Genomic DNA, 24,296 nt, shown 5'->3' with positions numbered 1-24,296 from the left:
ACAACCAAATGGTGTTCCATCAGGTTTTGCCAGTGGATATCTGTGTCATGTTCATGCAGTACTGCCTTCTCTGGGAATCACCCCCCCCCACCCCCTGCACAAGCTGTCACCCAGGGGGAATAAGCAAAGTCCTATGTGTACTGTCTGTGCCCATAACTTGTGGATCTCAAAGTATCCAGCATAGTGCTAAAAGGGGCTCAGTGTGGGCTACTTGTGTAATTTCTAGATTGGGACATCTGATCTTGGTTGACTTAATTGTGTAGCGGGCTCTCCCCTGAGCTTAGAATAAAACCCAGATGCCTTGTTATGGCCTGTGTAACAACCGATTTGTCCAACCGACCCCTGCCTGTCCCTTTGGCTTGGCCCTCCACAACACCATCCTTTGCTGATGACACTTCATCTACCTGAACATTTCTGCCCCTCATTATCCTAAACTTGTCACCCTTTAAGAAAAAATCACAGGTTATTTGGCCTTGCTGTGTCATCTACCCAGAAAGAGAGTGTTGGGATCTTCACGCTGTTGGCTTCGATTTGTCATTCATGTATCATCTTAGATGTCGNCCCCTGAGCTTAGAATAAAACCCAGATGCCTTGTTATGGCCTGTGTAACAACCGATTTGTCCAACTGACCCCTGCCTGTCCCTTTGGCTTGGCCCTCCACAACACCATCCTTTGCTGATGACACTTCATCTACCTGAACATTTCTGCCCCTCATTATCCTAAACTTGTCACCCTTTAAGAAAAAATCACAGGTTATTTGGCCTTGCTGTGCATCTACCCAGAAAGAGAGTGTTGGGATCTTCACGCTGCTGGCTTCGATTTGTCATTCATGTATCATCTTAGATGTCATCTCTACAGAGAAGCATTTCATGACCTATCCATCCACCACTGACCATCCTCTTTGTTGTATTCAGAACATTACTACTATCTTAATGGATTGGTATTTATTCATGTCGTAGAAGTTATGGACCCTGACCAGATACCCTTGCCTGGCTGGAATGTCCATTCCCCAGTCGCTGTTACTTTTCCTTGCTAATGGCCCACGGTGCATACTTCTCCCTGGAATTGCTCTTGGCTAATAGGAGCCACCCTGCCCAGGGATGCCTAGGAGGCTGGAATGGCACACACAGACCCTGCAACGTGGCTTGCAACCAATGGCTGACTCCTTAGTGAGTCTGAAAGCAGTGCCTTAAGGTGGATGAGCTTTGGGGGTCATTCACACCTCAGAGCTGCCCTGGGATTAGGCTGAGGCTACAGTCAGCTTTGCTAGTTTCTTGCCCTGTCTTCTTCTGCTATTCACCACCTCTCTACACATCCCTCTATGAGACTTGCTTATGGAGTCTTTGATAAATCACCCTCACAACAATCCTCATCTCAGATGCTGTTTCGAAAGAACTCTACTTAACCAATGTATTTCTTTCGTTTTTTTAAAGTTTACTCATTTTTTTAGAGACTGTCAGACAGGAAGTGAGTAGGGGAAGGGCAAAGAGAGAAGGAGACACAGAATCTGAAACTGGCTCCAGGCTCCGACACAGAGTCCGACACGGGGCTCAAACTCACAGACCGTGAGATCAAGCCAAAGTTGGAAGCTTAACCGACTGAGCCACCCAGGTGCCCTTAGCCAATGTATTTCTTAACCTGTTTACCAACTGTCTTCCCCATTAGAGTCTAAGCTCTAACCCTGCTCCCTCCATGGGAACAGAGATGTCATTTTACCCATTACTGTTTTCCCAACACAACGCCTGTTACATAGTAGATGCTTAATAAAGACGTATTGAATAAATGGGTTTCTATAATCAGCTTCAGAGTAACAGCCACTCAGCATTAATATTAGAGTTATAACCCACCCATCAACCTTAGTCTCCACTTGGATATACTGGGTCTCATCGGAAACAAGTTTACGTCCCTCTACGTGAAGTGCACTGCAGATTTGCTTCCCTTATTTTTGTCCTTATGAAATGCAAAACCATAAAATGCTGGGGGTGGGGTGAGGATGTCAAAGCCACCCCACAATACGCCTCCTTCAAGTATCTGATTACACAAAGTCCTCAAAGAATATGATTAATGTAACTAAGCCATATTCACACTCTGACATTCTTCCCAGCCAAACACATATTTTAGCCTCACCCAGTCCCTTTCAACAAATAAGCTGTTTTGAAAATGATTTCCAGGGCGATGTCTGTTGCCATAGGAATGACATTAAATGAAAAGGACAGAAAATATAGAGGGTGATAAACTGCATGCTTGGATGACACACTTGACTTGGAAGCCTGTGTTCAAATGAGGCATACATGCCAAGATTTTTATGAAAGACAAAATTAAAATGTATCGCTATCAAGCTGTAACTGACAAGGTATTGTGTGGCGGGCTGTTAACATACTGCTCCATATATTTATTGTTTGTCATTTTACTGGCCCTGACAAAGGTCTCTCAGTGTTGTAAATCACACCATTAAATCTGCCATGAGCAACAGAGGCTGCTGGAAAGAAGAGAAAGAAAGCGTGGTGTTGAATCTCAGTGTCTGATACATGCTGGGTGAGCTTGCATGCCCTCCAAGGAGACTTCCCCTCTGGGCTGACACTTTTATAAGTGTCTGATTGTTGGCTTTCGACCCCTCAAAAAGAGGGGGGAGAATAACAAAAGCATGGACTCTTCCTCCATCCTGATTCCAATTGCTCTTAATGTTGTTCAGAAAGATGACCAGAGATTGCTGTCCACCTCCCCTCCATTTTATGCTCATTTTCAGTACAAGACCTCAGAGGCTCGGGGGTGCGCTGGGGAGGGTGTCCTGCTTGAGCTGGCTTTTATTGTTTCCTTGGAGGTGTGCTTGGGTTGCCAGGAGTCTTTCCTCTACACTAGTCAAGACCTATCTGTTCTTGAACTGCTGAAATGGGAATGGATATCACTGGCGATCTCTCTGTCTAGCTAGATCCCAGAAGGCTTGACCTCTCCACCTCCCCATCCCTTCTTTCCAGACATTGGTGTCATGGAGGAACTGCCGAGAAGCTGGGCAGTCGTGCTGCTATGGAGACTGGGGAGAAGAAGATCCAAAGGCAAATTCAGATCTGAGTTGGAGTCATGGCTTCTCCATGATGAGGTGTGTGATTTGGGCAAGTTTTTAGACCTTTGTGGACCATAGGTTCCTCACCTGTTTCCAAAAAAGAGGTGTTGCATTTCAGTTACATCTACATTGCCTTTCAGTTCCAATTTTAAATAAAATTAAGGGACTACGAGAGACTGGTTGGGGCATTTTACTGCCTCTGGAAAGGACCCACCTATATTATCCAGAATATGTCTCTATCAGAAGAGAGTCTATATGAAGAACAATCAGGCAGTGTGCTGGTCTCTCAGTAGGAAAGAAGAAAAAGGAAAAGAAAAAAAACACTGCTTCCAGTGCCCAAACTTGGGAGTGGGAAAACAAGAATCCAATAACTGATTTGGAGAGGGGACAGGGTTTTCAGGATTCATTAAATGTGGGAGAGTTCCCTGCCAACGCTTCTCAGTAATGTCTGCATATATTTTTATGACACAAATGGATGTTTTAGGCAACAGGTTTACAAGATCTACAACTTTCATCTGCCCATCTGTGTATGGAGAGTATCTCTTTCCTGAAACTTTCTATCCTAAGAACCACCTCGAGGCTATTTGAAGCTCTCCTTGTACAAAAATTAAGAAGTGAGTTCTTAAAACTTTTGGAGGCATGCACTTGATGTTTTGGTCATATATTGTCAGAATTTTGTATATGCATGCTTCAAAATTGGCCCTTTATATGCTGAATTTGCAATAATCCTGGAGTTACAGATGTGAAGGAAAGTTAACATTGCCAATAATTGGGAAAATTCTGACCAGTGAGCGAACCATGCTATTCTTTCATTGATTCCCTGTTGTAATCAAGCTCCACCTTAGCCTTGGAACTGCCTGGAGAAGATTTTGTTGATTTTTTAAATGTTTGCTTAGTTATTTGTTTTATTTATTGAGAGAAAGAAAGCACACACGGAAGAGTGGGCAGAGAGTGAGGGGGAGACACAGAATCTGAAGCAGGCTCCAGGCTCTGAGACATGTCAGTGCAGCTCCGGACGTGGGGCTCAAACTCACAAACCATGAGATCATGACCTGAGGCAAAGGCGGACACTTATCCAACTGAGCCATCCAGACACCCCTGGAGAAGCTTTTTAAAGATGCTCTTGTGAGAATTGGCAAATAGCAAACTTCCAAGCGTATGTTTGCAGTTGATCCTTTGGCTTTGGTTCTGATTCTGTGGCTACTACTCTTGTGCCACTTTTCCAACGGAGTTCATCAGTGCTGCCCAAGAGATCAGTTTCTAGAATCTGTCAGAGTTGAAGTCACAGCGCCACCATCTACTTGCTGCATGACTTTGGGCTTTATTTTTCTCTCTGAGCCTTATTTTTCTCATGTGTAAAATATGGCTGTTAAGACTCAATGCGATAAGCATGTAAAACCCGACTTACTGCATGATGGGGACACAATGAACCTTAAATATCATTGATTATTATGATACACTGCAATTCTAGAAAAGCTCAAGTAATATCTGAAAATTTTGACCTGTCCCACCTATAAAAACAAAGTAATGCTACATATGCTGCCGTTATTACAAGACTGATATTAAGTCAATGGTGATGATAGCCCTCAAAGCAATCTGAGACTTGTACAGTATAGGCACAGATAAAGAAGTGATTGTTACTTTGATTTTTATCCTGTCTTGTGCTCCAGACCAGAAAATCTTCAAGTAGGATACAATGACAGCTTTCGTTATCACTGGATTACTTGAAAATTTTTTGAATATCATTTATAAGCATTAAGTATAATATTTAAAAGTATTAAGAATAATCAACTGCATCTGATTATCCACAGCATTGGCCCATTAACAAAAACTTGAACCTGTGGCCTTTTTCCTTGCCAGTTAGAAACAATTTTACACTGACAACTAAATGAGATCTTGTATGTTTAGAATTGAAAGTGGTATCTGAGCCTAGGTCCCTGCAGTGGGAGAATAATCATGACACTTCCAATCCTTATGCAAAGTAAGGGTATTCGTATCTTCCCAAGCTCAAAGAAGTCCCATCGAAGAGTATCTAATCTATTTCAAAATATCAACATATTTAAATATATTTAGACTACATACAAAGAATAGTCAAATTTATTTTCTTTAAAAAATTGTTTTTTAAGTTTATTTCTTTATTTTGAGGGGGTGGGAGCAGAGAGAGAGAGAATCTCCAGCACGCAGGCTGTCACTGTCAGTGCGAAGCCCGATGGGGAGCTCAAAGTCACGAACTATGAGATCATGACCTGAGCTGAAGTAAGATATTTAACCGACTGAATCACTCAGAAGCCCCTTCACATGTATTTTCTATTTAGAAAACTCAAATTCATGTTCTATTTAGAACTTTTAAAAACCAGTAAGAGATGGACATTAAAAATAAAAAAGTACAAAAGAAATACATAAAATAAACCAAAGGAAATACTCATAACCTGTACCCACAGATAATCAAGGAAATAAAATTAACACAAGGATGTGCTACTTTTCTCTTACCGCTTTGGAAGAATAGGGAGATGAGGCTACCCTCATCAGTGAGGGTTAATGGGGATAAGTCTCATTTGATCTTTCACTGGTGGGTTTGCCTCTTCGTGGGGAAATTATAGATAATCTGGACTCTTGTTTTTATAACTTTCTGGTTTTGCCGAATATTTTTAAAAAGATGTATTCCTTGGGGCACCTGGGTGGCTCAGTCAGTTAAGTGTCTGACTCAATTTCAGTTTAGGCCCTGATCTCAAGGTTCATGAGATTGAGCCCCATGTCAGGCTATGCTCTGACAGTGTGGAGCCTGCTTTGGATTCCCACCCCCACCCTGCCCCTCCCTCCCTCTCTTTCTCTCAAAAAAATTAAAAAAACTAAAAAGTAAAAAAAATGCTCCTTTAACGATGAGAAAAAATAGTAAAATGATTTTCATTTTCTGAACTCACCCTAAAAGTGTATTTGATAGTATTGTATAAGTAGAACACTGATTCACAATTTTGTTTGCTAGGTTTTTTGTTTTATTTATTTTGTTTTATTTATTTATCTTTTTGCTACCCTTTGTGTTGAGATTTTAGCTGGGATGGAGATGTTTGGATGAACGTAGATTTATCATACTGTCCTATTTCTCACTGAGGGTGGTCCTCTAATGGTCTAAATTTCTGTACCCCCATATGGCTACTTTGATGTTAACTTACTTAGAATTTCCTTGAAGATGAAGTTACTCCATAAACAGAATTAATTAAACACACAGAACAAATTGTCTTGTTTATGTTTTAAGAAAAAATAGAGTCAAAATTTCAAATATTCTTATGGGCTAATGTCTGGATCACATACTGAGTTTCAGGGGCTGGGGGAGGGGCGGGGAGAAAGCTAGAGAAAAAGTTTGGATACACCTTGGAGGCCTATCCAATTATTATTATCTCTCTGTTTTAGTGGCTCAATATTTATAACTCACATCTGTTTTTCACTCACATCAAATCAAACTGCTATAGGTGTAGGAGTGATAATGGGAATCGATCCTGCTCTGGGCAGCCATTCAGGGGCTCAGGCTGAGGGAGGCCCGCCATCTTTACCACAGGGCTTCCGCAGGCAAGTATGAAGACGAGGTAGAAGATCACTTGGGCGGTTCCATGAGCCAGGCCTGCAAATGGTGCTCACCACTCCTGCCCACACTATACCAACATGTGTAGCACTTATCTCCTGGCCACCGCATCCACCGAGAGATTGCCAGGTATGCAGTCTGGCCACGTGCAGAGGGGAAACGGAATTAGGTGTGGCCAACAGCAAGCCTCTCTGCCACAATCTCTAATACCTTGTAGGTTTTGTGAAGCTATTACAGTGAAGGTATTTATCCCATTCAGAGTATTCAAGTCAGTTTTCCTTCCCACCAGGGGCTTCCAGATACTTCTTCTGTAGTTTTTGATCATTTCCCACTCTCCTGCTCTCTGATTGACACTGGGCGGTGTCACCATTCATTTTACTAATGCATTCCCTAAACCTTTCTCCTGGCTTGCCTCCTCATTTTGGTACCTTCTACCTGAGAAGCACACCTCCCAATAACAGCTACCCTTTGTAGACTACCTTTAGGCGGTATATTTAGACACATTATACACTATGTCATCAGGGCATCAGGGCAAAGCCATAGAATAAGGTGTATTTTTAAAATATTTATTTATTTTGAGAGAGAGCGAGAGAGTGCACACATGTACGTGGGTGAGGGTCAGAGAGAGAAGGAGAGAAAATCCCAAGGAAGAACAGCACAGAGCCCAACTGAAGGCCATCTTACAAGCCATGAGATCATGACTTGAGTGGAAGTCAAGAGTCAGATGCTTAACCTACTGAGCCACCCAGGTGCCCCCAAGAATAAATTTGAATAACACTTCCATGAATGAGGAATTAGGCACGGGGGTGATGAACAGAATGATGGAGGCCATACCACTAATAATGGGTAGAATGGAAAACGAATCTCAAACTTTCTGGTTCCAAAGAATTTCCACTCAGCCATGCTGCCTCTCAGCCGCTGCTCTCATTTCTATTTTCAGCAAATTACCTCCTCACATCTGTTCAGCTGGCTTTCCCCTGGCTGGAGTGAAATATCTACCTATTTCAGTTGAAAAGGCTCTAAAGGCAAAATATCCTGGTGCCCTGCCAGGCGAACCATCCATCTTTTGGCTAGCTCTGTCTCCACCCCTCTCAGCCTCCCGTAGGGTTAAATTCCACCAACCCTTGGAGTGTTCTTGCTGTAATAGTTGATAGTTTTTATTGGATTCATACCATGTGCCAAGCCCTCTGCTGGATGCTTTTCGTGGATCATCTGAATTGATCCTTAAAACCACTCGGGGGCATGGGGATAGTAGCCACTGTTACAACCTGCATTTTGCAAGTGGAATCACGGAAGCTGAGTGAGGTAGCCTGTCCCAAGGAGACCCAGCTTGGCTGATTTTGGAATCCAGGCTTTCCATCTTCCAAGGTGCTGTTTCTCATGGGTTTTGATAGCCTGTGGAAGGGAGGTAGGGTGGGAGGTGTGTGCAGGGTGATTCATGTCAGGGCGGAAGACTTACCCACAGGGAGTGAAAAGCGCCCACTGGTGTTAGCGATTCTAAACCAAATGCGGGTTCTGTCTCTCATTTTCGCCCTCAAATAAATCCCGATTAGGAGGGATTCCATGCTAGCACCAAATAGTCTCTTGTTTTCATATGTGATTGAATGCTCAAATTTGTTCAAAATTCTTTTTATGGAAAACTTTTCTGTATAGTATAATTTTCGATAGTTCTCAATGGAGCAGTGAAATTGGATCAGCACATCACCTGTGTTTATTTTCTTTTCCCAGGCAATTTTGAAAAGGGGTGTAAAAGATCTCTTTTTTTAAATGTTAATCTTCAAAATTCTTCTGGGGCATATAATCCTGAAGTCAGCTTAACTGCAACCAATACTGAGTTTTCATTTTTTTTCACAAAGCAAACAAGTGCAATCAGCAAAAAAGATAATTTACCAGTATAAATCCCCTTCTGCTGGACTTTTTTATAAGGAAAAAATTTTTGGATGTTTTGATTTTAGTTATATGAAGTTTATTGATTTATTTGGCTGTTTATTTATTTATTGGTAGGCTCCACACCCAATGTGGGGCTCAAACTCACAATCCCGTCAAGAGGAACATGCACTACTGACTGAGCCAGCCAGATGCCCCGGTCATATGAAGTTCTGAGAGCTAAATTTTGAAGGGATGTAGGTTTCCTATACAACAGAAAAAAAAAAAGTAATATGGGGTTTGGGTGCAACCTTCCATTTTTACTAATCTGCAATGTCATTTTAAGTTTGTTGCCTTTTTAGAGTAGGTGCTTAAAGATGTATACCCACAGGACCACACTAGAAAGTACACTTTTTTTCTTAAGTAGGCTTCCTGTCCAGCATGGGGCCCAGTGTGGGACTTAAACTCATGACCGTGAGGTCAAGGCCTGAAAGAGACCAAGTGTCGGACATTTACCCAGTTGAGCCACCCAGGTGCCCCTAGAAAGTACATCTAAATATAAGAGCAATACTAATGACTTCATTTCTTTAAAAGAAAGAAAGGAAGAAAGAAAGGAAGAAAGAAAGGGAGAGAGAGCGAGAGAGAGAGAGAGAGAGAAAGAAAGAAAGAAAGAAAGAAAGAAAGAAAGAAAGAAAGAAAGAAACCAAAGCTGTCAAATGAGCACATTAATAAACCAAATTCCAATTTATCACATCTTAAAGGTGTCTTGAAAGCTTGAGTCCCTTCTGGCATAAATATTACATAGATATTTCTCATTAATTTAAACCAGCCAATTGAGATGAACAAGATTTCATGAACTTTAGTTTTGGTCTTCCTAGTGACTGAAAAAGTAAAATCTAATTAGGAGGTATGCAATCATGCATCTTTACTGAAAAGGCAAAATGTAATTAGGAGGTATGTGATCGTGTATGAGGAGGGATGTGAAATGCATCAGGCCACTGAAATTTCACCTGTATTCTTGATAAATTTTGATTTCAAATAACAAGAGGCTCTGGGAATACCTATTTCAAAACCATCAATGGCTTTTTTTGGTTCAAGATTTAACCCGGATCTTGACCAATATGTCCAGGTTCTTATTCCTTTACTGTTTCATGTTCTTGATTAGGCGAAATCAGTGAAGAGTGGACAGTTGGTATGAAATATGCCAAAGGAAATGAATGCAGGGCAGGCATTTTTGCCAGAAAAGTGTCTCGTATCAGAAAAGTAGGTCATGCCGTTTCCAGTGCACATGAAATTCTTCCCTTTGTCCCCGATGTAACAACAGATGTTCTCTTGTCCATAGACAATTCCTCTCCCAGCTCCAAAGGAGATGACTGTCTATGTGGGTCAGGGAATTCCCTGCTATCTGAGAACTTTAGTGTCCCAGCTCCGTGAGAAAAATTAGAAGCTCTTGAGTGACTCTTCTACGAGTTCATGCTTCTTATCTGCTAGGAATTTTCGGGGACTTAATCATTCCTAGGTAAGGTTTTAATAACAAAACACATCAGCAGAGCGAGAAAACCAGAAGGATCAAGATGTTTTTGAAAATAAAAATGGGAGGAAGTAAACATCTTGAGTGTATGTAGTTGTTAACCCAACATGTGTCAGGGAGAAGGTCACCCTAAGTACCATGCTTCTCTCAAGCTCTAGATGTTGCCAGAGGGTCTGTGTTAACTGTGGGCACATGCCAACACGAATCTCAAGGGATGATGCTTGCCCCGTAGAAGGAACCAGATAGAAATAAGAATCAGAGGGGAAAAGGTAAGATTGCCCAATGGTTTGGCAACAAGTTTCTTGGTGATGATGTATCCTGAAATTTGTAATCTCAGAAGATGAGAGGAATTCGTGGAGCTCCAACCTGGAAGAGAGTCTCGAATGTTCTCAGCGAGAATCTCAGCAGGTTCTATGTACTCCTCAGGGTGTGGGCCCAGAGTGGCTGAAAGGGCTTCTGAAATCTTGACTCCTTTGTTGTCTAATTGGCTGTATCAGTAAATTGCTAGTAGGAAGCTTTAAAGGTTACAGAGCATGAATAGGCCAAGGCTTTACGGGAAGGCAGGTGTGAGGCCATTAAAATTTCACTATCCTGGTGCTTTTAATCCCACTGACCAATTACTTGGAATTTAACTTGGAGCAAATAACAGAAGACGGGGTTCCTACTGCGTCCTCTGCATGTTTTAAATACATATGCGGAACGTATATTATTATCGATCATGAAGAATAGCCCATTTCTTCTCTTTCTCTCTTTTGGACTGGTTTAAATTTTGGGCAGTGATTATACTTAACATATTGAAAAATGCTTCCTTCAATAACTTCTTAGGCAAGGTTAGTAAGAATTCAAGATTGGGTGGTGATTTATACCCAGTGAGGTATTTTCTTTTTTTTTTAATTAAAAATTGTTTTACATGTATTTTTGAGGGGTTGGGCAGAGAGAGAAGGAGACACAGCATCCGAAGCAGGCTCCAGGCTCTCAGCTGTTAGCCGGATGTGGGGCTCGGACTCTCTGTGAGATCGTGACCTGAGCCAAAGTCAGATGCTTAACCGACTGAGCCACCCAGGTGCCCCACACTGAGACATTTTCAACCCTAATGATTCAATGAGTCTTTAAACCAAAGATCTTATGTGATCATTTCACTTGTATTAATAGGTGACAAAATATGTTTATCTTTGAGTTTTCTTTGAAAATATGTAAAATATATGAAAACATTCATGAGGGAAATCCAATGGAACAAGTATTCACTGGGTATCTACTACATGCTTAGAGTTGGTTAGGGAGGAAGAGTTACACATGGAGAACAGAGGAGTTTGCGACTTGCTCTTGGGTCTTCAGGCAACTATGCATTCATGTGAGAAACAAGATTAGGTGACTCACTTGGGAGATAAATTAGAAAAAACTACAGAACAGTATGTTATCAATTGCCAAGGTGAATCAAAGAGACGTTCAGTGCTCTGAAGTCACTCTAGATGATTCTGGAAAGCGTTTTAGAGGAGAAGGAGCTTGGAAGCCTAGAAGGATGGGTCTGGGATGCAACAAACAGGAACAAGATTTCCTGCAAGAGTAAACAACTTGAGAAATGGAACCCCCTTGAAATTTGTGTTTTGTCGGCGTAAGGAACAGATTTCTTTTCAAAGCCAAGCTTGGAAACAAGTAAGGCACTGTGCCCTTTTCATCCTGCAAAGAAAAAAATAAATGTAGTTGGTTCATTTCTCTCATCAGTAGGGCTGTCTTGGGTTGTGAATCTTGGTAAAATTTTAGGGTAGGGAAATGTATGATTTGGAGACCCATGAGTCTTTGTGTAAAATAACTCTTGAAAGGACAGAAAAGTGAAGCCTATAAAACCCAGTAGTTGGATGGGATTCTTAAGACAATATCTCGTTTGTTCCTTGTGCCCAAACTGGAGTCCAAACTAAGAGTGGATAGTGTGTCCAGTAGAAATGGATGGGACCTAGTGAAAGTTATACTAGGGGGTAAATACGTGACTCTTTCAAAACGACTGGGTCTCTGTAATTAATGCACCTTTCCCTTGTCATCGAAAGGCCAACAAGAGAGAAAAGACTAGTAGAATATTGTGAGCTGTTCTGGCTTTGAAAAGGAGACCACAGAGCTTTGCTGGGTTGTAGGACAAGTTGTGGTAAAGGGTGCGACAAGTTTTATGAGGACCTTTCCGCTAAAAAATAAATGTCTGCCTACAAGTACTGGCTTTGGGAATGAGAGCTTCCGCTCTGCCATGGAGGTACGTCCAAGGTTGGGCTCCTATGGATCCCCTCCTTCTAGAGTTCCTTTTGACTTGCTCATTGAGGGGCAGCAATGGGAACAGATCATCAACCAGTGGGTCAGAAGGCATAGATTTTGGAGTTTTTAAACATGGCTCTGAATTAAAGGGATTTATTGGATAGTTTGATTTTGCTTGTTTGTTTGGTGTGTTTATTGAATCTGATATCAAAAGGACATGGGTGGGAGAGATCAAATATTTCTGAAGAAAATGACAAACAAGAATTGGAGTTACCCAGCCAAGGCTCACTAAACTTTGGACCGAAATAACCTGCAGCCAATTCAATCAAGATTTCAAATCCCCTACCCGGGAGAGGAAGCACGCTCCGTTGTTAAAACACTCTGTAATAACTCCAACAAATTAGTCAGGAATAAAGATCACCACTTAAACATCACTGAAATGACTTCATGTGCCTCACAAAATCTTGTTGAGTAATAGATAATAAATGCCCCAGACATGCTGTAGGATTTGAGATGAGTTTAGAAGCTAACATTTTAACCAGAGATCTGGAGCCCGGATTTTATTTCTAAATCAAATAAACCTCCAAAAACAAAAACAAAAGAGCTATCCCAATATAAATCTGAAAGATACATTTTGTACCTAATCCAATAATTATAGTTTCCATTTCTTGAGTGCTTTCTAGAGTCCAGTGAAGAGTTGGACTCTAGCATTATATCATTTTTTAAAAAATATTTTTATTTATTTCTAGGAGAGAGAGGGAGAGAGAGACAGCGTGAGCAGGGGAGGGTCAGAGAGAGGGAGACACAGACTCTGAAATAGGCTCCAGGCTCCGAGCTGGCAGTCAGCACAGAGCCCGACGCGGGGCTCAAACCCACGAACCGCGAGATCATGACCTAAGCGAAAGTCGGACGCTTAACCGACTAAGCCACCCAGGCGCCCCTAGCATTATATCATTTTTGACTGCCACTTCTGACGACATTGGATGGAACTTGAGGGCATTATGCTAAGGAAAATAAGCCGGACAAAGATAAGTACTGCCTTGTAGCACTCATGTGTGGAACCTAAAGAAAAAAAGCAACAAAATCATAGAAAGAGTAAAAAAGTGGTTGTCACGGCTTGAGAGGGTGGGGGGAATAAGGAAAGGTGAGTAAAAGGGCACAAACTTAAAGCTATCAGAACAGATCTCAAGGTCTAATGTAGACCATGAGGACTGTAGTGGATAACACAAAAATATTTTTTTAATTAAAGAAAAAAATGCATGTATTGAGAGCCTACCATGGGCCAGCAACAAGCTAACTAGTGGTGATATAACTGTGAACAAGGTAGAGTCGTTTTCTTTGAGCGGCTTGCGATTGTAAGGTTTCAAATGTCACTTGTTTCTGTTCCCTGTGCACCTCTAGAGTTAGCACTTCATGTTTTTATTTTGTATTATCTTTTAATGTTTATTTATTTTTAAAAGAGAGAGAGAGAGAGAGAGAGAGCTTGAGGGGCAGAGAGAGAGGGAGGCACAGAATCCGAAGTAGGCTCCAGGCTCTGAGCCATCAGAACAGAGCCCGCTGTGGGCTTGAACTTACGAACCACAAGACTGTGGACTGAGCCACCCAGGGGTCCCTATTCCTCATTTCCTTCCTTCCTTCCTTCCTTCCTTCCTTCCTTCCTTCCTTCCTTCCTTCCTCTCTCTGTTTTTTCTTTCTTTCTTTTTATTATTTATTTATTTTTGAGAGAGAGAGACAGAGCATGAGTGGGGGAGGGGCAGAGAGAGAGGGAGACACAGAATCTAAAGCAGGCTCCAGGCTCTGAGCTGTCAGCATAGTCTGATGCGAGGCTCAAACCCATGAACAATGAGACCATGACCTGAACTGAAACCACGAGTCAGACACTCAACTGACTGAGCCACCCAGGCGCCCCAATGCTCCATATAATTCTAAATAAAAGAGAAATCCATAGCTTCTATGTGAAAGCTGGAGAGATCTATGGATCTATGAATTTTATGTGATTTTATGGGAATCAGTGATACAGGATGATTTTTGGCATCTGTCACAATTTAGTACTGGAATCAGCAAAGGTAGAGTTTCACTCAGCCGTTCACCAACTATATGACCTTGGTCAAGTCATTTCATGTTTCAAAGCTTTGATAGCATCATCTGTAAACTGGGAAATGTGGAGAGGATTCAATGATAAGCATCAGTTCCTTAATTCAATGCCTGGCATGTAAGTATTAACAATTTTTACTCTTTGAGAGGAGGAGGAACTTTTCCTCTCCTCTTTTAATAAAATGAAATTAAAAAAATTTTTTTGTTTTGTTTTTATTTTCTGACAACATAAGCAAAACATGGATCATCGTGGAAAATTTGGAAAGCACAGACTAGTACAAAGAAAAAATATGGTGAAATATTTCTTTTTGACATTTTTCTATTTGTGTGTATATTTTTTCACGTAAATGAAATATGTTAACTATCCAACTTCATTTCCTAGATTTTTCATAAGCACAGTTGAAATATATGTGTAGTCAAGTACATAAATCTTTCACGTTGTCAGTGATGTGCTGTTAAACCAACTCCCTCAAAAACTAAAAAATAAAAAAGGACTTCACTTTTGTGAAACTCAGTATGAACATAGTACATTGATTATGAGTTACTCTATTCCCTACTCAGAATGACGTGAGGTCTTAATAGAAGCTGTTTTTTCCTTCCTAGCAGTAAACTTATTATTCTAGTCCTATGCATGGAAAAAATCCCTTTTTATTTTTTATATGCCTTTGATATAGGTTGCTGCTTTTAGAGGTATATTGCATGCTTATATTTATTAGGGTCTATTTATAGACTTTCTGTTCTATTTTTTTTTTTTTTTCATAGCTCCACCTGTCTCCACCAATCCCAGACTGTCTGAATTACTTTGGCTTTATTATCCACGACGTTCTTCGAGAATAGCGATTGTGTGTTTCTAGCAAAGTATCCCCTGTCTAAGAGAGATACCTTGTATGCAGTAGGTTCTCCAAAATATTGGTTCTTCTTGATTTTATTTTTTTTACTTCCTGGCAAGATACAACCTTCAACGAGTTCCCGATGTTCTCAGCCATGTGCCAAGTGCGTAGTGGGCCCCCCATACTTAGTAGCAGTTCTCTAGAATTTTGTCCTTAAAAGAAGTCTTTGAGTATCTCCAGCGGTTACCTATGGCTGTGTGACAAGCCGCCTGGGATATGTAGAGGCCTGGGATACGGATTTATGAATCCCCATGGTTCTGGGGGTTGCTTGGATGGTCCCTCTGCCTGTTTGCCTGGGCTCATGAGGCCAGGTGAAGCTGGAGGATCAGTGTGGGGCTGGGTTCAATCGGGAAAGCTACGATGGTCAGTGTCTCTCTCTCCATGTGGTCTATTATCTTCAAAGAGGCTGAACCCGGCTGTCTCACATGGTGGCAGCAACATTTCAAGAGGGAAGCCTCAACACCGAAGGCCTATTATCAGGCTTTTCCTTGCAGCCATGTTTGCTGCTGTTCCATTGGAGAGAGCAAGTCACATGACCAAGTCCCGTGCTCATGCGAAAGGAGCCTCCATAAGGATATGGGTGCTGGGAGATGTGGTTCGTGGATACATTTGCTCAGGGGGAGCATTAGCATATCAATCTATAACAATGTTTAAATGTTTCTTTCTGCTTTTCTGATCCAGTCTGGCCACTGTAAATGGAATCAAGCCTCCAATGAGCAGATTATAAATATTATATTTTAGGTAAATCATACTTATAATATCCTTGGCATACATGATTTTCTGTACATGTGTTACTTATACACCAGCTCTTAAAGGACTAGGGGTTGCTTGCAATGAAAAGCAGATATACAATTAAGCATTAGAAATACTCAAAAGCCTTGAAGGCTCACTTTGTTGTTTTAATTGAACATTACATTTAACATTGAGCTTCCTAGGAAACAAGGCAAAAAGGGAGAAACACGATCAGTCACATGCTCTTCATTTCTTGCCGAGAGGAAGCACACCGTCTTCGGGAGTGGTCTTCTTTCTCTTTCTGTAAACACATGGAGTGTCATAGCGGCTGTGTGGTCATTCCTCAGAACATTGCAAAGGGTGGAGAATCTCTCTCCAGATGTCCTGTGACAAAAACCAAAGGCAAGGCGTGACTGTGGGCTGCTAATGTAGTGTAAGTGAGGAACTTTGAAGCAAGTGATCACTGTAACCTTGGACCATGGGTACACCGTTAGAGGTAGCTGGGGCCACTGACTGGTCATCAAACTGGTCACAGAGCTCTGGTCCTTTCTGTCCCCTTGTTCCAGATCACCCCCACACACTGGCATAGATTCCCTCTCCTTGGCTTCTTCGGGGTCTCTATATATTTGAAACCCCTCCTTAAAATCAGAGCCCCTCCCCATCCCCCTTTCTGCTGATTTTACTCTCTCTGCACCCACCCTGCTTTATTTTTTCTCATGAGCAATGACACCAGCAGCTGTGTATCATACTTCGCAGACAGTGCGGCACATCGTCCCACGGCTGACTTTTCTCTGGATGGAGACTTAAATCCATTTTGCTGGAGCTCTGACGGATGGCTTTGATGAAGGCACTAGATGCATAAGGCTTTGGCACAGCCCCATCTGCCTGTGCTGACTGGGTCTGCCTCCTGCCCAGGCACAGAGAGCGACGTGGGTAACAGAGGAGCTGGATTCCAACGGGACACGATCCAGTCCCAGCTCCGCCACCCACTCGCTGTGTGATTTTTTGGTAACTCGGGGCCTCAGTTTCCTCCGAGGCTAAATGGAGGTAATGATCATGCCCACTGGCCACATGGTTTCAAGGAGCCAGTGGAATAACGTTAAAAGTGCTTAACCCAAGGACTCACACACATTGTGAATTTTCTTTTTCTGGCCACATATATACGAGGGAGGCATGGGTTGACAAAAGAGAGGTCCAGCTTTTTTTTTTTTTTCTTTTTTTTCTGAAGGCAATTTGTTGGACTACCGCAGGGATGTTTATTTTCCTAACTAGAGGTCACGAGACACGAAGGCCACTAATGAACGAGATTGGTGGCTGGGGGACTTGAGGGGTTTCCCCGCTTCTTCCAAGTCTCTTCTCAGACTGAAAAAAAAAATGGTCCCCTGTAAATTTTATGACTGCAGTGTCAAAAGTCTTCTATCCAAATTGCAGTAAATATTCTAATGAAGTCTGGAAAGAAAGCCATTTGTAATGGCTCGGGGCAGAATATTAAGATAGCCTGTTTCTAGTTAGTCAGTCATTAGGGACATCTAACATGCATGGGGAATGATTTCCTGTTCTAAGTGCTTTAAAACCCAGTTTTAGGAAACCCGTTTCCTGCCGGCTCATATGGAGACAACAATGTGCCAAGTGGTCAGAGCTCTCGGATGGCCAAACAGTTGCCCCCTCGGCTGTACTTTGGCTTGGCGGCATCAGCCTCTGCCAGGGAGCATGGAGTTCGCATCTCGGGAGTCCTGGTGAGGAGCTCACAGGTCCATGGTGGAAGGACGTCCAGACCAGGCCACCGCTGAGGGCTGTCCTTTGCCTCTCTTTTAAGAGCTCTGGAACTGAGTGATCCACAGTATGAATAAAAACAACAGGAGGAGAATCTCCCAGCCCAGAGCCGGGATGTACCAATCTAGGATCAGACAGTTGGGGTTAAGGAGACAATGACAGATAAACGCCCTATTTGGGGAGGGACCGGACAGCCGAAAGGAGAGGGAGTTCTTTGGGTTACCTGATGTGTTGCGCATTAAAATGGGATTTTCCAAAACAAGGAAGTCCCTGAGACTTCAATTAGGATAGAGATGAAAGTATTTGCTAATCAAATCCATTTGCTTCTTTCCGTGTGTGAGATGAGGGTCAATACTGTAAGGGAAGCAGGAAATTGATGGGTGCAGGAAGACCACACTTTTCCTCACCTCCAGGAAACACCTTCTTTAACAACTGCCCACATCAAAACCCGCCTCTATGGACCCCGCCATTCTCTGAGAGGACACAACCAGCCGTAAGTATTATACACACACTTTCTTACCAGATTATCAGAAGAATACAGTGAGAAAGGTCCCTATGGTGCATTGTATTTGGGGGCCTTATTCTTTATCCCTTGCTTTTTCCACACTCTTGCTGTAGCCTCATTTAGGGCAGAATTTATCCCTTGATTTGAGGATTGGTCATGTCCTCCCTTGGGCCAGTGACATACAGTTGGAAGTGCCGATGCCACTTCTGAGTCTAGGTCTTAAGAGGCCACGTGTGTTTCCTCCTCTAGCATTTCTGCCATTATTGCAGGCTGCTGTGGCCCCAGAAAGATGATGACAGACACACGCAAGCAGCAGGGCCACCTTTGTGAACCTGCCGACTGCAAAGAGAAGCAAAGCCTCTGGAACCAATCCTCGGGCACATCAGAATAAATAGCTGCTGCCTTAAGCCCCTGAGTTTGGGGGCAATTTGTTACAGCACAATAGCTCGCTGATACATCTCCACTTTACAAAGAAAGAAGATACAATGCAGAGATCTCAGTAGTGATTTTCAAAAAGCACAGAACTTAGAGCTGGTGTGGTCGAGACTCAAACCTACAGAAGTTTAATTCTTAGCCATCGTACTGAACTGCCTTTCCCAGAGACCCTCCTGTAGATGGGCTAGCAATTTCCAAGAAGCTTCTNTTTGCTAGAATGACTAAAAGATAGAGTTGATTTGCCAGCCAGTCTCTTTTGTTTATAGGTGAAAGGAGGCAGGCAGAGGGGAGACACATCAAGTAGCCATCTCTCTGCTCTCTTTAGACCTAATTGTAGAATTTGTCTCTGCTCCCATTATTATCCCTTTTCTGCCCCATCTTTATTATTATTATTTTTTTCATCTTTTAAGAGAGAGAGCATAAGCGGTGGAGAGGCAGGGAAAGGTAGACAGAGGATCTGAAGCAGGCTCCCTGCTGACACCAGTGAGCCCCAGGTAGGGCTTGAACTCATGAACCGGACAGAGATCATGACCTGAGCTAACATCGGACGCTCAACCGACTAAACCACCCATGGGCCCCTATTTCTGCCCAATTTTGGCCTGCCTGGATTGCTCTATTCCAACCCAAGTTGATATCTAGCAACGAGTAATTTCATTTTTACAGGGAAAACATGATTTTAAAATATCGTCATGATCCAAAGTAACCAATCTTAAATGGTAGCATTTCAGATAAGTGAGGCAGCTGAGACAAAAGGTTTGGTCTGCATAGGACAACTTAAAGTAAAATCCATAGGTAGCTACTTGTTAAGCAGGTCCTGGTGGGAAGATACCTTGAAGAGAGACAGATCTTCACAGATTGGGAGAGCTTTGGTCAAGGGTCAGAAGACCTACACTAGAGGCCCGTTTGTGCTGCTATCTCACTGCATGAACTTGAAAGGTTCACTTTCTCTGAACTTCAATTTCCCCAGTCATCAGAGGAGACGTCCTTGGGAGGCTCAATGCTTTTGTTCCCATTCGGCTTTCTTGTGCGGCAATTCTCTGTCACTAACCAGAAGGCAGCAGAAGGCCCCAGAAGATCCAGGCAATGCCAAAATACTGAGCTTGAGTCAAGTTTCCCCATTTCAGAACATCAGGTCTGAACCTGTTATTTTCATGATGTGCTCTGAACAACCCAAGATTTCATGTCACTGGGTAGAGCATAGATATAATTTGGGAAAGAGGAGGTTTATAAGAAGTACAATAACAGTCCCCATTATTTATTTTTTAAAATCTTATTTAAATAAAGATTGTGCATTTAAAGTGCATTTGATTGAACAACTGTCCTTTTTTTTAATTTTCCCTGACAAAAGCTATGAATTATTAATTTCTGTCATTGTATTCACTGAACAAATGTAATTGCAAGTAAATGTCTGAAGTTAATGAAAAAATTAAGAAAAAAAGATTTCTTTATAAGAATTAATGAAACATTTCCACAAACCTCTTTGAAATCGTGATTATGAAGCCTTGCAACATTTCTTTGGAGCTGCATTCCCAGAGCAAAGGGGTTTGAGCTCTACTCTTTCTTTGGCATGAAGGATGAAAACATTTTATTAGGATTGTACCAGCTGTGGAAATTAACACACACAAGGATTCTAACCTTAACCCTCTGGAATATTTCCGTTCTGTTTAAACTTTTTTTTTTTTTTTCATTCATTCTGAGCCATCGATGGGAGGTCATAGAGTGTTTTCATCACATCACCATTCTGGTCGTGGTCATAACCATTAATATTTTTTATTAACATAACGCCATGAAAAATTGTGCTTCAATTTCCTAAAGTGTTAAAAAAAATAAGACCATGGCACACAGGGATTAGATCTCTGGATTAGGCTGGTATTTAGGCTCAAAGGAGGAAACAGAACTATTTTATGCCCCATCCTTCAAATATCAGGTGAATAAGTCTTTACCAACAGGTAGACAGAACCTATCTACCGATTCTATGCAGCTCCCAGCTTTCTTGAGGGCCTCACCCAGTCTCTAGCCCAACTCTGCCTCCCAAGTACCATTTGCCCTTACAATTTCTGTTCAGTCATAAAAACTGCCAATTTAACACTGGAATGCCTGGGTTCTGATTCAAGTATTGTCACTTACTAGTTTTGTTACTCAGGACACAGGCAAGTCCCTGTCCCACTCAGAGTATGGGACAGGGACTTGCCTGTCCCATACTCATGGGTAAATAAATACCCCCCATGTATTTATTTATTTAGAGTTTCTTTCTTTCTTTCTTTTGAGAGAGAGCAAGGGAGAACATGAGCAGGAGAGAGGGCAGAGAGAGAATCCCAAGCAGGCTCCTCACTATCAATGCAGAGACCGACGTGGGGCTCGATCTCACCAACTGAGAGATCATGACCTGAGCCCAAGAGTGGGATGTTCAGTTGACCGAGCCACCCAGGCTCTCCGGAGCCCCATTTACAAGTAGGGATAACAACACTTGTCCTACCTCCATCGTAGGACTAGCGTGAGGGCTGAGTGAATTTTAGCTCATTGTCAACGATGAAATATAAATGTAAGAAAATTACTTTTATTGTTTGTCATTTATTCAAGTCCTTTTGTCTCTGAGGAAATCCCAGCAGTCCTGCCACAGCCGAGCCCCTGTGGCTTCTACATCAAAATAGAGGGTGGAGGCTAGCTGTCGAGATTTCCCAGCATCCTTTGCAGCTAAGCCGAGCTACATGACTGAATGAGTCAGCTTCATGCTCCCTTAAACCTCTCCTGTAGTTCTCCTGACTTCTCTCACTCTCTTTCCCATCTCCCAGGCAAATGCCGAGTATCCAAGCCTCTGCAGTTGGGAAAATCACAAGATGGAAGAACACTGGGCACTTGAGTCACCATGGAGAAGGCCACTCTCTCAACACCCAATAGGACTGTGTAATATTAACAAACAAATAAACCTTTACCATACTAAGCCGCTGACATTTGGGGCTGTTTGCTCTATCAGCTAGCGTGCCTCACTCTTACTCGTTCACCAGGCTGAGTAGACCCAATGGAGAAGCTTGACTGTAAACCTACAGAAAATGTATGGTAGAACGAAGTGAGTCGTTTTTGCTGGCACTGTTTTGAAATCATTTTTCTATTAATTGGCCACTGACTTATAACACACAAGAAGAGGTTTATGTTTGGAAAGCTTCATCCCTGTGGGGGAGCTGCTGGAACGGAGCAGATCCAACAGAAATTTCTTGATAGGAAATCGGCAAGGCTCCACATCCTCTGTTACCCCCTGAAGCCATCCCAGCCATTCTATACCAAGAGAAGCATGGGAGTGGGGAGGGTCTGTGTGTGGTTTACGATTCTGAGGTTTGCAGTGTAGGATCTTTTCTTTCCTCTCTAGTATTGCCAGAGCAACATCAATGACCAAATAGGGATAAAAGAGAACCATATTTTGAGCCCTCTCTTGTGCTCTCTTTCCCTCCCCCTTCCCATCCCTCCCTCAGTCTCTCCCTCCCTCCTCCCATGCACTCACCACCCCAATCTGAAGCATTCTTAAACATAAAGAGATCAAGCAGAAAGGCATATTCCTATAATTTACCCAAATATGCACATCTCAATCTATGGATAACAGAGGCTCCAAATTACCCCCAGACCAACACGCTATCCTTATTTAAGGGATCCTCTTAGCTCTTTCCGTGAAGTCTCCATAAATCTGCCTGATATATAGACGTCAGGCATCTTCTGGCAGTTGAAACACGAAACATGACATCAGCTGGGGATTAAGTTACAACTCATAAAGACCATGTTTATTTGCTGGTTCTGTTTAAAAATGTTTTCCAACTATCATTTTACTCAAATGGCCTCCTATTTTATGGGAAATAAAGTTAGAACTAATGAGCTCAGATAGACATGCAGGCTGTGGCCATCTTCATTGTAACCAAATATTTAAATTATTTGGAGCCGATTACTGTTCAATGTGTTGACACAATGGTACCATGAGTCGATGGGGAAATTTCCAGGGCAGAGATGGAAGGAGACATCTAAGAATCAAAGGGATGTTAAAAATGAGAGAAGAAACCAAAATGCAAGACAGCAGCTGGGCATGTCAGCCTGCAATGCTCTTCCCCTCAGTAGCCCTCACTTTCTGGAGAATACTGTGGGTTGTTGGAAAGAGGGCTCTAGGCAAGTACACAGAGAGGAAGCTGTCCACTGCAGTCAACCATCCACCGCCCAGCGGGTGATGTTGGAGCCTCTGATGAGAGATTCCATTTCCCGGCTACAGAAGCTGGTATGAGAGCGCTCCAGGGCACAGGAACTGTCATGAAAAGAACTAAGTTCTTAACGCTAGAAACTCTGGTATTTATACACGGCTACCCCTCTCCTATCCCCTCCTCCTAAACAAGCAAACACACAACAATAACAAAAAGTCCTTAGAATACGAGTTTCTCAAGAACGTTGTATCCCCGACACCCAATGGTCAACTTAAAGTAGGTGCTCAGTAAAATTTGTTTAATTAGATTCTGCTCATCCAACAAATCTGGGCATATGTGCAATGAGGGAGCTTAGTAGCCTAAATCATATGGATTTAGTATCCTAAATTCATATGATTTAGTTTCCCTTCTCCCCTAAAATTCCCTTCTGGAAAGTCTGTCATTACTGATGATATATATGTCTAATATTTTATTTTAGCAACATTGGAGAGTCCCCTCAGAGTCCACCTCCAACAAATGTCTTTCCTAAATCCCACCAAGTTTTCTTCCTTCCTTCCTTCCTTCCTTCCTTCCTTCCTTCCTTCCTTCCTCTCTCTCTCGATTGCTCTTGTATCTTTACTTGAAGGCCTTTGCTTTAGTGAAAAGAATTCTGCAAGAGAATTCTTTACATTCTATAGTGAATCCAGTGCATTTTCTCCCTGCCTCGTCCTATGGGACATTGTGCTGGCCTTCGAGGCCTCAATGAGTAGTGGGACAGTATTTCAGGAAGGGGAAATGAGGGTCAGCTCCAGGGTTGACAGAATGCCTCATTCTGGCTGAACCACAAACTAACACATTTTCCAAAGGTGACATTTCTGACCTTCCATAGAATACCTCAACTCTAAAATGGCGATGTGTTTCACACATTATCAGTAAGGTATTGTCTCATCATTGATTTGGGATTCTGGCTCAGAGGTCCTGAGCTTAGGGGCCACATCTGGTAAGACCCCAAAGCTAAGAATGGTTTTTACACTTTAAATGGTCAAAAATAATCAAAAGAACAAGATATGTAAAAATCATATAAAGTTCAAAATCAATGCCCATAAATAAAGATTCGCTGGAAACCAGCCATGCCCATTCATTTGCCTATTGTCTATGGCTGCTTTGGCAATTTAAGGGCAGAGCTGAGTGGTTGCAATAGAGACTGTATATCTATAAAGTAAAAAATATTTACTGTCCGGCCTCTTACAAAAAATGTTTGTCAACCCTTGCTCTATTTTTTATTATTTTTAAAAAATGTTTTATTTATTTCTGAGAGAGAGAGAGTGAGAGAGAGAGAGAGAGACATCATGAGCAGGGGAGAGAGATACAGAATCTGAAGCAGGCTCCAGGCTCTGAGCTGTCAGCACACAGCCTGACGCAGGGCTTGAACCCACCATC

This window comes from Crocuta crocuta, unplaced genomic scaffold (genome assembly GCF_008692635.1).
Source record: "Crocuta crocuta isolate KB4526 unplaced genomic scaffold, BGI_CrCroc_1.0 scaffold124, whole genome shotgun sequence".
NCBI classification, from domain to species: domain Eukaryota; kingdom Metazoa; phylum Chordata; class Mammalia; order Carnivora; family Hyaenidae; genus Crocuta; species Crocuta crocuta.
This window is presented reverse-complemented; position numbering follows the sequence as displayed.